The sequence below is a fragment of the Rhincodon typus genome, chromosome 12 (genome assembly GCF_021869965.1).
Source record: "Rhincodon typus isolate 14 chromosome 12, sRhiTyp1.1, whole genome shotgun sequence".
Classification (NCBI taxonomy): Eukaryota; Metazoa; Chordata; class Chondrichthyes; order Orectolobiformes; family Rhincodontidae; genus Rhincodon; species Rhincodon typus.
In genome coordinates, this window is record NC_063343.1 from 50,158,647 (window position 1) to 50,172,244 (window position 13,598).

Sequence of the window (13,598 nt, forward strand, 5' to 3'; positions counted from 1 at the left end):
AAATCTCAAGTTTATACGCAAGCCTATGTCAAAATAATTTTAGAATATCGTAGAAAACCTAAATTGAATGAATGCCAGTGCCAGCCGTACAACTTGAATAAATTTTCTTCTTATTTAGTGACCAGTACATTTTAACACTGCCCTAACAACCCCAGCTGTGTAGACAGCTATGCCCTGGTGACTGCAATGACTTTGGCAGATGTCCTCGGGGGGCTTTAAGCTCAGTTCAGGTGCACCTTTCCCAGCCTCAACCACTGGAGGTGTAAGAGTTGCTGGCAGGGATGAAGTGTAGGGGCAGGGCACTCCTGAAGAGTCCTGAGATGTAATCCCTGGGATGTCTGGTTGGTGCTATACTTCCCTGTTGATATCTGATCACATCTCCCTAACATCTTGAAATGAAAGGAGGTTGAGTTTTCTCAATCCCTTGTGCCTCACTAGCAGTTTCCTCTATTGGCTTTGAGCAGACTGCTCGACACATCTGTCTCAACCTTTCTTTGTAAAATAAAGACAAATACACCTCTTAAAGCCATTGTATCATTATAATTTCTACACACTCGAATTTCTGTTCATCACTTTCTCACCTTCACTCCAACATGTTTTCCCAACGTTTGTCACTAAATAAGAATTTAAGAAAAAGCAAGAAAAGACTACATACTCAAACATGCTTTGCCATGTGTTATGGTTGTGGTTCATCTTTGAGCTCAATTCCACCTTTCCTCCCTTTCCCATTATCCATTGATTGCCTTAGTATCTAAAAATCTATTGGTCTCAGGGTACAACTCACAACCAAAGTGAAAACGTTTCTCCTCAGCTCAAACCAAATCATCCACTCCTCATCTAGAGTATTGCATGAAAATGATATCTCAGAGGATGTAGCACTGACTGTTCCATCATTCCAAAGCAAGATTGTGTGAGGTAAACAGTCTGCAGATGATTCTGCATATGATGAAACAGTCAGCATGAATGAAAGCAGTACATACTGGTGTTATTAACAGTAAGGAGAGCATTTACTAGATCTGAAGATAAAGGCTCTTGTCTGGCCCTGCATTATAGGTCAGTAGCAAAGTGCCAGCTGCCCAGCCAAGAAAGAGTAACTGCTCTTGCTCATGGGTATACTCAGGTATTGGATTGCCCACATTATGCTGTAAGTTTAGTGAAGCCTACTTTCAGCAAGCGCAGTATCATTTGAGTCAGTCGTCCACATTCTGCTCCAGAACATTCAGCCATTTACTACACTAGGACACCATGATGAAGTGTCACCGGTCTTTTATCTTTCACTGCAAAGTTAAACACCTGCCATGCAATCTCTAATTTTATGTATCAAATGAATTGGAGTATTCATAGAACAACTCATCTCAAGTCTTTTCTGCTGATAATGAGTGAAATTGATGAAATACAGCACCGCAGGAGAAGCAAGATCTTGCCAATTCCACTCAACATGCAGGCATATCTGCTGTATTATGATTTATTTAACAAACATACCCACCGTGAATCAGTAGGTTAGCTGAGTCAGAACTCCCCTGCAGCAGCTGCAGCGAGACACTGACTTTAAAAGTCAGAAGAAGCATTTCAAAACAATCTAATAAGAGCAGATGAGCCCTTATGCCAGAGCTGCTAAGGCCACAATATGGAAAACAATTGTTTCAGTGGCTTTGGTAGACTAAGTCACATGCAACTTTTCAGGCTGTTGGGTTCTGAGCCAAGTTTCCATAACTTGCATTAAAACTAGATAAGATCCTGTAGCTTCCTTACCAAGATAGAGACCAAATGTGTAGACAGCATGATATTTTGTAAGTTATGTTTTGTGCAGTCTCTGTAACCCACAAGTCCCCACATAATGCAGCCTCTTTATGTTACCAAATGTATATGGTTTCACCGAAAAATTAACGGAACTGTGTAATTGACTAAATCACCTTTGCACACCAAACAAAAGAAAAGATGAAAGAAAATCAAAGAACTGTAGATGCTAGAAATCAGAAACAAAGACATAAATTTCTGGAAAAACTCAGCAGGTCTAGCAACATCTGTGGAGAGAAAGCAGAGTTGATGTTTCAGATTCAGTAACCCTTCTTCCGAATTCAGAAAAATAGATGAAATTTTGCTTCTAGATTATATGCCTTTCTAACTTCATTGGAAAGGAAATGTTTAACTTCTGCATGATTGTTACATGGCACTATTAATATTTAACTTATTTTTTCTATGGTTCACAATGTTTTTCAAGTAAGTATTAACATCCCAGCTGATGTTATTGCCGGACCAGACAAGTCAAATCTCAGACAGTAACCTTGCTTGATAAATCATATTTTGCTTTGTTTTGATTTTAACAAAGTGGTTTCTCAATAAAATCTACTCATGCTCAGATTTTGCTTTAACAATAAAACAGAACTTTATCGACTAAATAAACAAAAATAAATAAAATAAACCAAGCTATAAGCTTATGTTGTAAATTCGATAATTATTAAATATACAGTAAAAAATGATCCCATTAATACAAAACGCTCCTTTATAAATTGAAAAGAAAAACAACAGGACTCCTGTAGTACAGTACCCAAAATATTAATTATATAAGACTCACCCCAGAGTCCCTGTATCTAACATCACAGTAGGTTTAGGTCATTTGAGACTTTGACTTGTAGATTGAAACAGCAGGTATGTGTATGACAACACCAGGAAGAAGCTGAGTGTAATCTTACTCAGCTTTAAGTAATCTCTTCAGGGTTTTAAAACCAATACTTCTGGTCTGTGAAGTAGCTCCACAAATGCCAGTAACCCGTCATCAAGTCACCCTTTATTTACAAACACATAGCACATTTCATTGACCTGGATAGCTCTGAGCCAGCTCCTGGAGTGAGCAGAACCCTTGACACTCCTGTTTATTTCTGTCAGCCAGGAATCCCTGATTGGACCAGATTTATAGCCCCAAGCAGGGAACTCATGTCCTATGATATCCATCTGGTTGACCTCGTTCCAATCAGTACAAGTCTGGGACTAATACTAAATCTTTACCCTAAGACAATCTGGTTCACTTTATTCTTCCCTGCTCAGGAGTACTGGTCTACACAGCCATCCTATTCCAAATATATCACAGGACAGTGCAAAACTCAAAGTAAAACTTAAACCAAAATTCTCCCTATCTAAACTATGGGTGTTTCCCATAAGCTTAAAAAGCAATTCCAGAAGTGTCAAACAAACCCCATTCCCGTTCTGAGGAAGGGTCACTGGACCCGAAACATTAACTCTGTTTTCTGTTCCACAGATGCTGCCAGACCTGCTTTTCCAGCAACTTTGTTTTTGTTTTTGCCCCATTATTATCCTTGCTGAGTTGCAAAACAATCTAAGATTTAAAATAAAATGTCAGTGGTGCACACAAAACCATTTATTCTAAAGCCAGGCCTCAAAAAACTATTTTAAAATAAGTCACCTACAAAAATGCATACACGTTAATTAACTTCAGACACACGGAAGACCCATTAGTTACTAATGCAAAAAACAGAAACCCAAGTTTACTGTAAAAGCCAATTCATAGATTAGCATGCACAACAGACTATATTGATGAAAAGCATAATGATCAGTACAACTGTATGCAGAGAGAACATTTTTTTTCAATACCTTTCAAACTGTGAAGAATTATCGAAATCTATTTTCTTTTAGATATTATATCAAGTTTATAAATCCTCGTAAAGATGGTCCACTCACGTAAACCATTAAACCATTGCAGTTGTTTAATTCAAACCTATTTCACTGAAATGGGACTTCATGATGTAAGCAGTCTTAGCCTCTTTGAAGAGCCTCTTTTTATTTATTCCTTCCTGGGAGGTAGGTATTGCAATGTGTAAAATTATTGTACAGATCTCAGAAAGGCACTGGAGCTTAATAACAACTGAATGAAAGCACAACATTTGACATTTTAGTATATAAGGTCTCCATCTTAGTCTTAGTTAGTTAGTTCAGCAGTCAATCAGTGAGTTCATCTGTCACATGCGTTACAGGCCAAGGGTGACACTGGTGTAAGTGGAAATATCATCCCTGTATACATCTTATAGAATCATAGAAACCCTACAGTGCAGAAAAAGTCCACTTGGCCTATTGCGTCTGCATTAGCCGGCAGAGAACATCTCACCCAGTCCCACTGCCCTCGCCCATTTTCCCATAACCCCACATTTACCATAGCTAATCCTCCTAGCCTGCACATCCGTGGGTATGACAGGGCAATTTAACATGGCTAATCCATCTAACCTGCAGATCTTTGATTTAATATATTATTGTCCCATGAGTCGAAGTACAGTGAAAAGTTTTGTTTTGCATGACATACAGGCAGGAAAACAATGTTATGACTGTGGAGAAGGTGCACAAACAGCAAGATCAACACTAAATTTAAAAATTGAAAAGTCCATTCAGAAGTCGAATAACAGTGGGGAAGAACCTGTTCTGGAATCTGTTCGTATGTGTGTTTAAGCTTTTGCATCTTCTGCTTGATGGAAGAGGTTGGAAGAGATTATGATCAGAGTGGGAGGGGTCTTTGATTATGTTGGCTGCCATCTCGAGACAGCTAGAAGTACAGATGGAGTCAGTGGATGGGGAAGTTGGCTTGTGTGATGTTCTGGGCTGTGTTCACAAGTCTCTGTAGTTTTGTGTGGTCCTGGACAGAGCAGTTGCCATACCAAGCCATGATGCAACCCAATAGAATGCTTTTTATGGTGGATCCATAAAAATTAGTGAGAGTCTTTATGGACATGATGAATTTCCTTAGCCTCCTGAGGAAGTAGAGGTGTTATTGAGCTTTCTTGACCATTGCATCAACATGGGTGGACTAGGGCAGATGGTTGGTGATCATCAGTCCTAGAAACTTTACACTCTTGAACATCTCCACCTCAGCATCATTGATGTAGACAGGGGTGGGCCCTTCACCTTGCATCCTGAAGTCAATGACCAGCTCTTTTGTTTTGCTGACATTGAGGGAAAGATTGTTATCTTTACACCATACCACCAAGCACTCTATCTCTTTGGACTGTGGGAGGAATCCAGAGCACATGGGGGAAACCCATGCAGACAGTCACCCGAGGTTCAAATTGAACCTGAGTCCCTGATGCTGTGAGGCAGCAGTGTTAACCTCTGTGTCACCGTGCTACCCCACAAGAGATGGACTGAGGAAACTGGCATAATATGGTGCAGACATGATAAGCTGACTGCTTACAATGGACCTGATGTCTCACTTATTAGAATTGTCAATATTAAATGTCAGTATATCTCACTGGGGTGGACAACTGAAAACTTTTACATTGTTTATAACATGATCTTCTGTCATTGGTTGACCTGCGTGTATGGATCTACACGTTATAACGGTCTATGAGGTCACAAACATATCAATTCAACACCAAGGATTCCAGATTGCAACATTGAGACTATCCAATGAGCTGACTAACAGTTTCTGGATTGGCAGGGAGGTATTGGATCCCAAGGTGGCATGTTGTGGGGGAGTGTCATGTCTAACAATCTGGCAGAGACATCGTGTCCAGAGTGGGATAAGGGATTGTTCTGGTCCAGAATGGGAAAAGGAGTTGTGTCTTGATGCAACAGAGGCTCAGATCCAAAGTGGAATAAGATGGTGGCAGGTCCAGTATCATAGGAAGAGGTTATGTCTCAGGAGCTTGGGGTAGGCTCTGTCTGGATCGGGCAGTGGAGGAGGGAGAGTCAGATCCAGAGTGGGGTTAGGTGCTTGGGCTCTGGGGGCAGAGGGGACTTTTGGATATCAGGGTGAGAGGGGATGATATTTCAGGGCTTGGAGATTGTATGGGTCTGGGTGAGATGGACCATTTATTTATTACTTAACTACAGTGGAGTCCTCTGAGTTTTCCAACTTAAATGGATACTATTGGAGGTATCTAAGCATAGGGCTTTCAGAAAAAAGGGTCACTGAACTCAAAACAATAACTCTGCTTTTCTCCACAGATGCTGCCAGACCCGTTAAGTTTATCCAGCAATTTCTGTTTTTGTTGTCATTTATTAAGCAGTTACTTAAATTGTTAGACAAGTAATAAGCCAGAAAGTCGGCCTGTGACAGTCAGTCAGTTAGTCAACCAGTCAAACATGCATATAATGTAATAATAGTATTAATAAGCTCAGAACACAGAATATACTCAAGTCTGAGATAGCTAGTTGTTAATAAACCTCCAGATATCTGTTTCAATATGAAGCAAGTCTCTATGGTTTGTTTTAAAAAGGCTAACATAGAGAAAACTATATCATATCAGCTAGTAATACCAGCACATTTTCTCCTGCCCTAATTACTCTTAAACAGAGTAGCTAGACATTTCAGAAGCTAATTAAGAGTCAACCACATTGCTGTGAGGCTGGACTCATGTGTAGGCCAGACCAGAATAGCAGATTATCTTCTGTCAATGTTATCAGTGAATCCGATGGGTTTTTATCACAATTAACGATGATCAGCATCATAGACAGTAGTTTGCAATTCCAGATTTATTGGTTGAATTTAAAATTCTTCAGCTACCATGCTGAGATTTGGGCATATATCCCCAAAGCATTAGAGTAGGTCTCTGGATTATTAACCCAGTGACAATATTACCATACCACTAACTCCCTTTCAGTCCTTGCCTTTCCATATTATTATGAATCCTTATTATCCTAGCTACTAAAGTTACGCATTTATCATGGCTGAGGTCACTTATTTAAAATTCATAACCATCCTGTTTATTTGAGAAGTCTGTTGCTCCAAAATGCAAAAAAAGTTTAACTATGTATCTTTCACTCATCAAGATAGCCAATATACAGGCCTCCAAGCTGTGCTTTAGATGTGCTCACCGCCTAGATTCCTACTTTGAGTCTATGTGAGGGGCCAGATAGGATCTGGCACTTGTAGAACTGCACCTTAGCATCTTCAAATAAGATTTAGGGAGAAAGTGAAAAGAAATAAAACAAAATGTCCATGGTGTCCAGATGGTTCTATCAACACCACATGCTGTCATACCCTTGAAAAATCACAAATTGATGATACTGCCAACAGTGTAAACATTGGGTTACTATGTCCTGAGGGGCAAAATAGCAACTAGGTCAGCATGAAGTCATTGTTTCAACAGAGCAGGAGAGACCATCTCTCAATCTTTGGAAGATACTGTTCAAACAATATGCTTACAACAATGGAAAGATACCATTGAAAGAGTTAATTAAAATTGTGATTTTAAACTAGAATGATATTCCTAAAAATGTTTGTGGATTTTCTTTTAGGTAGGTGCTGGTGTGAGATGGCTAAAGAGAGGATGAGTTTGAAGGGCCAGTTAGTATATGAATTAATTTACGTTTGATTGGTACAAATGACATAGTTATGTTCTTAATAGGATTTACATCATAATGTTGCAACCAAAATAAAAACAATTATCAAAGATGTTTTGCAAGTAATAGCAGCTTATGAATATTATGAGCTGCATCAACTATTGTTTCTAAAGGAATTAATATTAAAGTTACAAAAAAATGAAGCTGCTGGAAAAGCTCAACAGGTCCGGCAGCTTCTATGAAGAGAAATCAGTTAATGTTTTGGGTCCTGTGACCCTTCCTCAGAACTGATGGTAGCTAGGAAAATGTTGGTTTACATTCAGAAGACGGAGTTGTGTGTGTGTATGTGTGTGTGTGTGCGCGCGCGTGTGTGTGGGGGGACAGGTGGTGTGGGGGGCGGGGGGGGGGGGGGTGGGGGGGGTAGCGGTGTTGCGTTAAGGAGTAAATGATAGATAGGGATAGAGCCCAAAGAGAGAGAAGAACAGCTGGACAGACAAAGGAATGGATACTGATCTGGCTAGGAGGGTGAATAGCTATTGATGGAGGCTGTTAGTGGGTAACAATAGGTAGTGTGTAATGGCAGACTGTGTGATAACAAGGCCTGGTGTGTGGGGTAGGGGGCTAGGACATGGGAAAGTTCAGGCTCTAAAATTATTGAACTCGATACTGAGTCTGGAGGGCTGTAGGGACCCCAAGCAGAATCTTCCAAACTGACTGCACTGATGTGCTTAGATCCAACCCTGACTTTGTTATTAAACCTGCCGATAAAAGTGGTCCTGTTGTAGTCTGGCGTACTACACTGCAGACGTTGAGTGCCAGCTCTCCGATATCCCATACTATCTTTTTCTGGACAATGACCACACCATGACATATCAGGCCAGTGTATCAATCATGGTCACTGACCTCATTTCATCTGGTGGCCTCCCCCCACCATCCCCAGGCTGATAGTTACCCAGCCCCGCAAAGCTCGCTTCTACCTCCTTCTGAAAACCCACAAACAGGACTGGCTGGGGCAGATTCATTGTTTCAGCTTGGTCCTGTCCCTCAGAACTCACCTCTTCCTACGTTGACTCAGTCTTTTTTCCCCTGGTCACGTTCCTGCCCACATACATCATGATTCCACTGACACTTTATGCTAGTTTCAGAATTTCCAGTTTGCAGGCCCCAGCTGCCTCTTCTTTACCATGGATGTGCAATCCCTTTACATGGTCATCCCCCACCAGCATGGTCTCAGGGCTCTCTGCTTCATCCTGGAGCGAAGACCTGAACTGTCTCCACCCACCTCACATTCAACAACTTCTCTTTTAACATCTCTCATTTTCTTCAGGTCAGAGGGGTGGCCATGGGTACCGCATGAGCCCCAATTATGCCTGTCTCTTCATGGGGTATGTGGAGCGTTTCTTGTTCCAGTCCTATTCCAGCCCCCACCCACAACTCTTTCTCCGATATATCGATGATATTATTGGTGCTGCTTCTCTCTTTCGTCTGGAATTAGAAAAGTTCATCAATTTTGCTTCCAATTTCTATCTCGTCCTCACTTTCACCTGGTCTATCTTTGACTACTCCCTTCCCTTCCTTGACATCTCTGTTTCAATTTCTGGGGATAGACTGGACACTGATAACCAGTAAAAGCCAACTGACTTCCACAGCTACCTGGACTATACATCCTTGCATCCTGCTTCTTGTAAAGACTCCATTCCATTCTCCCAGTTCCTCCGTCTCCATCGCATATGTTCAAATGAGGTCAACTTTGACAAGGGAGCCTCTGAAATATCTGCCTTCTTCCTCCACCGAGGAGCCCCCAGCACTGTTGTCGACAGGGCCCTCAACCAGGTCCAATCCATTTCCCACACTTCAATCCTCACCCCATCCCTTCCCTCCTGCGACAGTGATAGGGGTCCCCTTGTCCTTCCCTATCATCCCACCAGCATTCACATCCAGAAGATCACCAGCTGCCATTTCCACCACCTCCACGGAGATTCTACCACCAGACACATGTTCCCCTCCCCTTCCTAGTCCGCTTTCCGCAGGGACGTTTCCCTCTGGGACACCCTGGTCCACTCTTCATTCACTCCCAACAACCCCACAGCCCCATGGCACCTTCCCCTGCAACCGCTGAAGATGTAACACCTGCACATTTAACTCCTCCCTCCTCAGTATCCAAGGGCCCAAACAAATCTTTTAGGTGAAGCAGCACTTTACCTGCATTTCTCGCAATCTAGTCTACTGCATTCATTGCTCACAATGTGGTCTCCTCGACATTGGGGAATCGAAGTGTAGACTGGATGACCACTTTGTAGAATATCTATGTTCTGTGCTTCCCGTTGCCTGCCACTTTAGAACACTACCCTATTCTTTGGCCAACATGTCTGCCTCAGGCTTGCTGCAGTATTCCAGTGAAGCTCCGCATAAGCTGAAAGAACAACACCTCATTTTTCTACCTGGGGACCTTGCAGTCCTCCGGATTCAATATTGAGTTCAATAATTTTAGGGCCTGAACTCTCCCATGTCCACGACCCCTACCCCATACTCCAGGCGTTGTTATCAAATAGTCTGCCATTACACACTGCCTTAGCCACTCACTGTCTCCATTAACAACTATTCACCTTCTTAGCCAGATCATTACCCACTCTGTTGTCTGTTCAATTGTTCTTCTCTCTCTTTGGCAATGTCCCCATCTATCATTTACTACTGATCTCTTTCCCCCTACCCTATCTTTTGTATATAAACCAACATTTGTCGAGCTAACATCAGTTCTGTAGAATGGTCACGGGACCCAAAATGTTAACTCTGATTTCTCTGCACAGATGCTGCCAGATCTGCTGAGCTTTTCTGCCAAATTGTTCTTTTGTTTCTTTTTTACAGCATCCGCAGTTCTTTTGGTTTTTATTTAATATTCAAGTTACATTGGCTCCATCCATTCTATTGATTTCACAGTGTATGAGGATGGACACAAAGTGTTCTACTCTAGTTTTCAGAGGGAGTATATATATTTGTAATAGCTCCATCAGGTTACAGTAATGATACCTGACCAAATAGAGTTGTACTTACTGCTATTATAAAGTAAACATTTTTGTTCTGTAACAACAGTGCCTCTTCTACAGATAACTCTATAGTAGCGTATCCTCAATTACTATTCATTCAACAGGCCCAAAACAAGGCAGAGACAATGGTGGCAGGAAATTACTGCAAACAACTCTCACCCAGTATCATATATTGGTAGAGGGGGCAAATACCATAAGCTTCCAGGGGTGGTCATCTGTGAGAATACCACATGGAATCGTAGTTGTGTTTTTGTGACTGACTATGCTATGCATGACTGAACCCTGCCATGTTGTAAATAATGGAAATAAAGTATTGACTACATCCCTAACATACTTATAGAAAAAATACATACAAAACAAGAGGAAGATGACCTGCTCCATTTATGTGTGCATCAGACAGGAAGTGAGATTGGCAAAAGTTTTGGTTTCTCCACATCACCGATCTGTGCTGAGTGGTTTAATACTTGAAGAAAATAGACTCTTATTAACATAAAAACCCTTCTATTAGCTTTTGATGTCTCTCTCTTCCATTCTCAAATCAGATAGTATCAAGTCAATAAAGAGGTTGAAGGAATGGTTTGGGCAGAGAAAGACGCACTCTGTCTTTTCCAAATTGTGGAGAAAAGATCAAGCTGAATTGCTGCAATTACCTCTCTTGTTTATCGTGAGAACATGGCAAATCTTGTTTTTATAATGATTGTGGACGATGAATGATGAATCACTTGGATGTTACTCTGCTATCCAGGGTTCTTTCTTTAAAAAGGAAAGAAAAACATTGAAACTGAGAAAGGTATTTTCCTTTACAATTCAGAAATCTCTTTAAATCTGTTAATCTTCATGTATTTTTAGTTATTAAAGTGAAACTGATTGTAAATTACAACATGTTGTCAAAAAAAATTGACACTATTAGGGGGAATAGAGACAATGTAGCAATCTAGAGGCCAGATCGATGCTCCAGGGATAATAACAGAATGGTCTGGAGAAACTGAATGCAAGCACAAGTCCAGTTCTGACGAAGGGTCATGAGATTTTCAAACCTTATCTCTGTTTCTGTCTCCACAGATGCTGCCAGACTCATTGAGTTTCTCCAGCAGTTCCTGCTTTTGTTTCAGATCTCAATCATCTGCAGTTCTTCATTACAAAATACATGAAAAGTGTTCTTTGGTGTTGCCACTCTTCAGCACCATCTTAAAACACGGAAAAAAAAACCAAAACATAGAACGTAATAGGCAGAAAATGAAGAAATAAAGGAAAAGTGTTCACCTTTACTATCCTTCTTGTTGTGCTTTTCTGCATGGGCCATGGGCTTGCTGGAATGAAAGCCATCACTCTTTGGTGCCAACTCAATTCCATCGACGCCGACACCACTATGATCCCTTGATGGATCTATCGAAGCAGATGTCACTGATGTCGTCGGTATACCGCGCCAGCCGAAACTCAGCTCTGCCGCCACCGTGAGTTTGCTTCGGGCCCACCTTGCCAATACAGCCGCTGCCACAGGGTCTCCTGCTGGGCCCAAACCTGCCTCTGCCGCTTCCTCCATGAATCTGTATTGAATGTAGATGCTGCCCAGAACGCAAACTCACTCCCAACGCCCCGAGTCTGCGTTACTAGGCCCATTCGTCGCCCCCCGATGGATGCTGTCGCCGTGACCAGGTTCTTCCCAAGAGGTAAGTAAAATAACAGAAAAATAAAAAGAAAAAAAAAGAGAAAAGAGAGGGGAAAAAAAGAGAAAAATGAAAGAAAATCTGATGGAGCGGATGAGCCCCAGGCTCAGATGCCACACTCCACTGCCATCTTTAAATTTAAATTCGATTAATAAAGCTGGAATTGAAAACAGTGTGTTGTAAAAACTTCTAAGGAAGTAAATCTGCCACCCTTAAAATATATGTAACTGCGAATCCAAAGGAGTACCCTCCAAGCCATTCAGTGCAAGCGCAAAAATGGATTAGCAGTGACCTTGCCAACAATACTCACATCCCATGAAAGAATAAATAAGTCTAGACATAATTGGTTTTTGTAATTGTATAAATGAGTTTTGTATGGTTTGGCAAGTAGGGGAAGAAGGTTTTAAAATTCAACATTAACAAAATGTAATAACAAGACACAAAATCACTAATATTGCTGGATGTCCCTCTCATTAATCACTTTAATGCTGTTCAGCTCTGTAATGTCCTTAGATTCAATCTTCACTAGCTAAGGCAAAACCAAGGTATTATAGAAACTGACATCTGAAATAAAAACAGAAAATACTGGAAATACCCAACACGTCAGAGAGAAAGGGTTAATGTTTCAGTTTGATAAGCTTTCTGATATGGTTTCCTCAATAGAGGGAAACCCAATGTGACGATGATAAGGCCCAAGATGGAGTCTAAACATTTCCTACATTTCCAGAACAATGATGGGATTCCCCTTGTGCTCACATTCCATTCACCAGTCTCTGTATTCAAGGAACCATCCTTTGTCGTTTCTACCTTCTCCAGTGTGGTGCCAAAACAATACACATATAACTTTGGGATATAGCAAGAATTGCAGACGCTGGAGTCAGAGATAACACAGTGTGCAGTTTCCCCTCCCCATTAAGAATTTCGAAGGCACCATTGCCTCTGAACCACTCCTCTCTCCAGGTAAAGCAGTTTAGTATGTTACATTAGCTGTTTACAATGCATCCTGCTCCCTATCAGATGAGTCTACATGCAGCTTGGGTAACGGCTTTGTGGAACACATCCATTCATTTCAGAAGTGTCGAGCTGAACTTCGTGTCACCTCTCATTTTAATTCTCCACCTTGCTCTCGTGCTGCCATCTCTGCCCTTGGCCTCCTACAGTGTTTCAAGCATATGCACTGGTACCTTAAACCTTCTGGATTAAATGTTGATCTCATCAATTCCACATTGTAAAGTCTGCTTCCATTGTGTTTCATTTTTCTTCGCTCTCAATTTTACTTACATTTTTCTATTGCTTTTGCTTTCGTATGGCAGCTCTTCATTATGCCATGATTCACACCTCCTCTAGACACATTAGTTTCTTTATTTATCCCATTACCTTTGTAACATCATCTCCTTTTCCTTTTAATTTCTCCTCTATTCCACATTGCCTTTGTTCTTATCCCACACTCCTTCTCAATTACTTAGAGCATATTACATCCCTGAATCTTTTCCACCATGATGAAAAAACTCATTGACTTCAAATGTTGTGCAAAAAGTTCTCTTCTCTCCTGCTCACAGGCGGGAAAGGCATTTCACAGCAGGGTGGTGTTAGGCCTGAA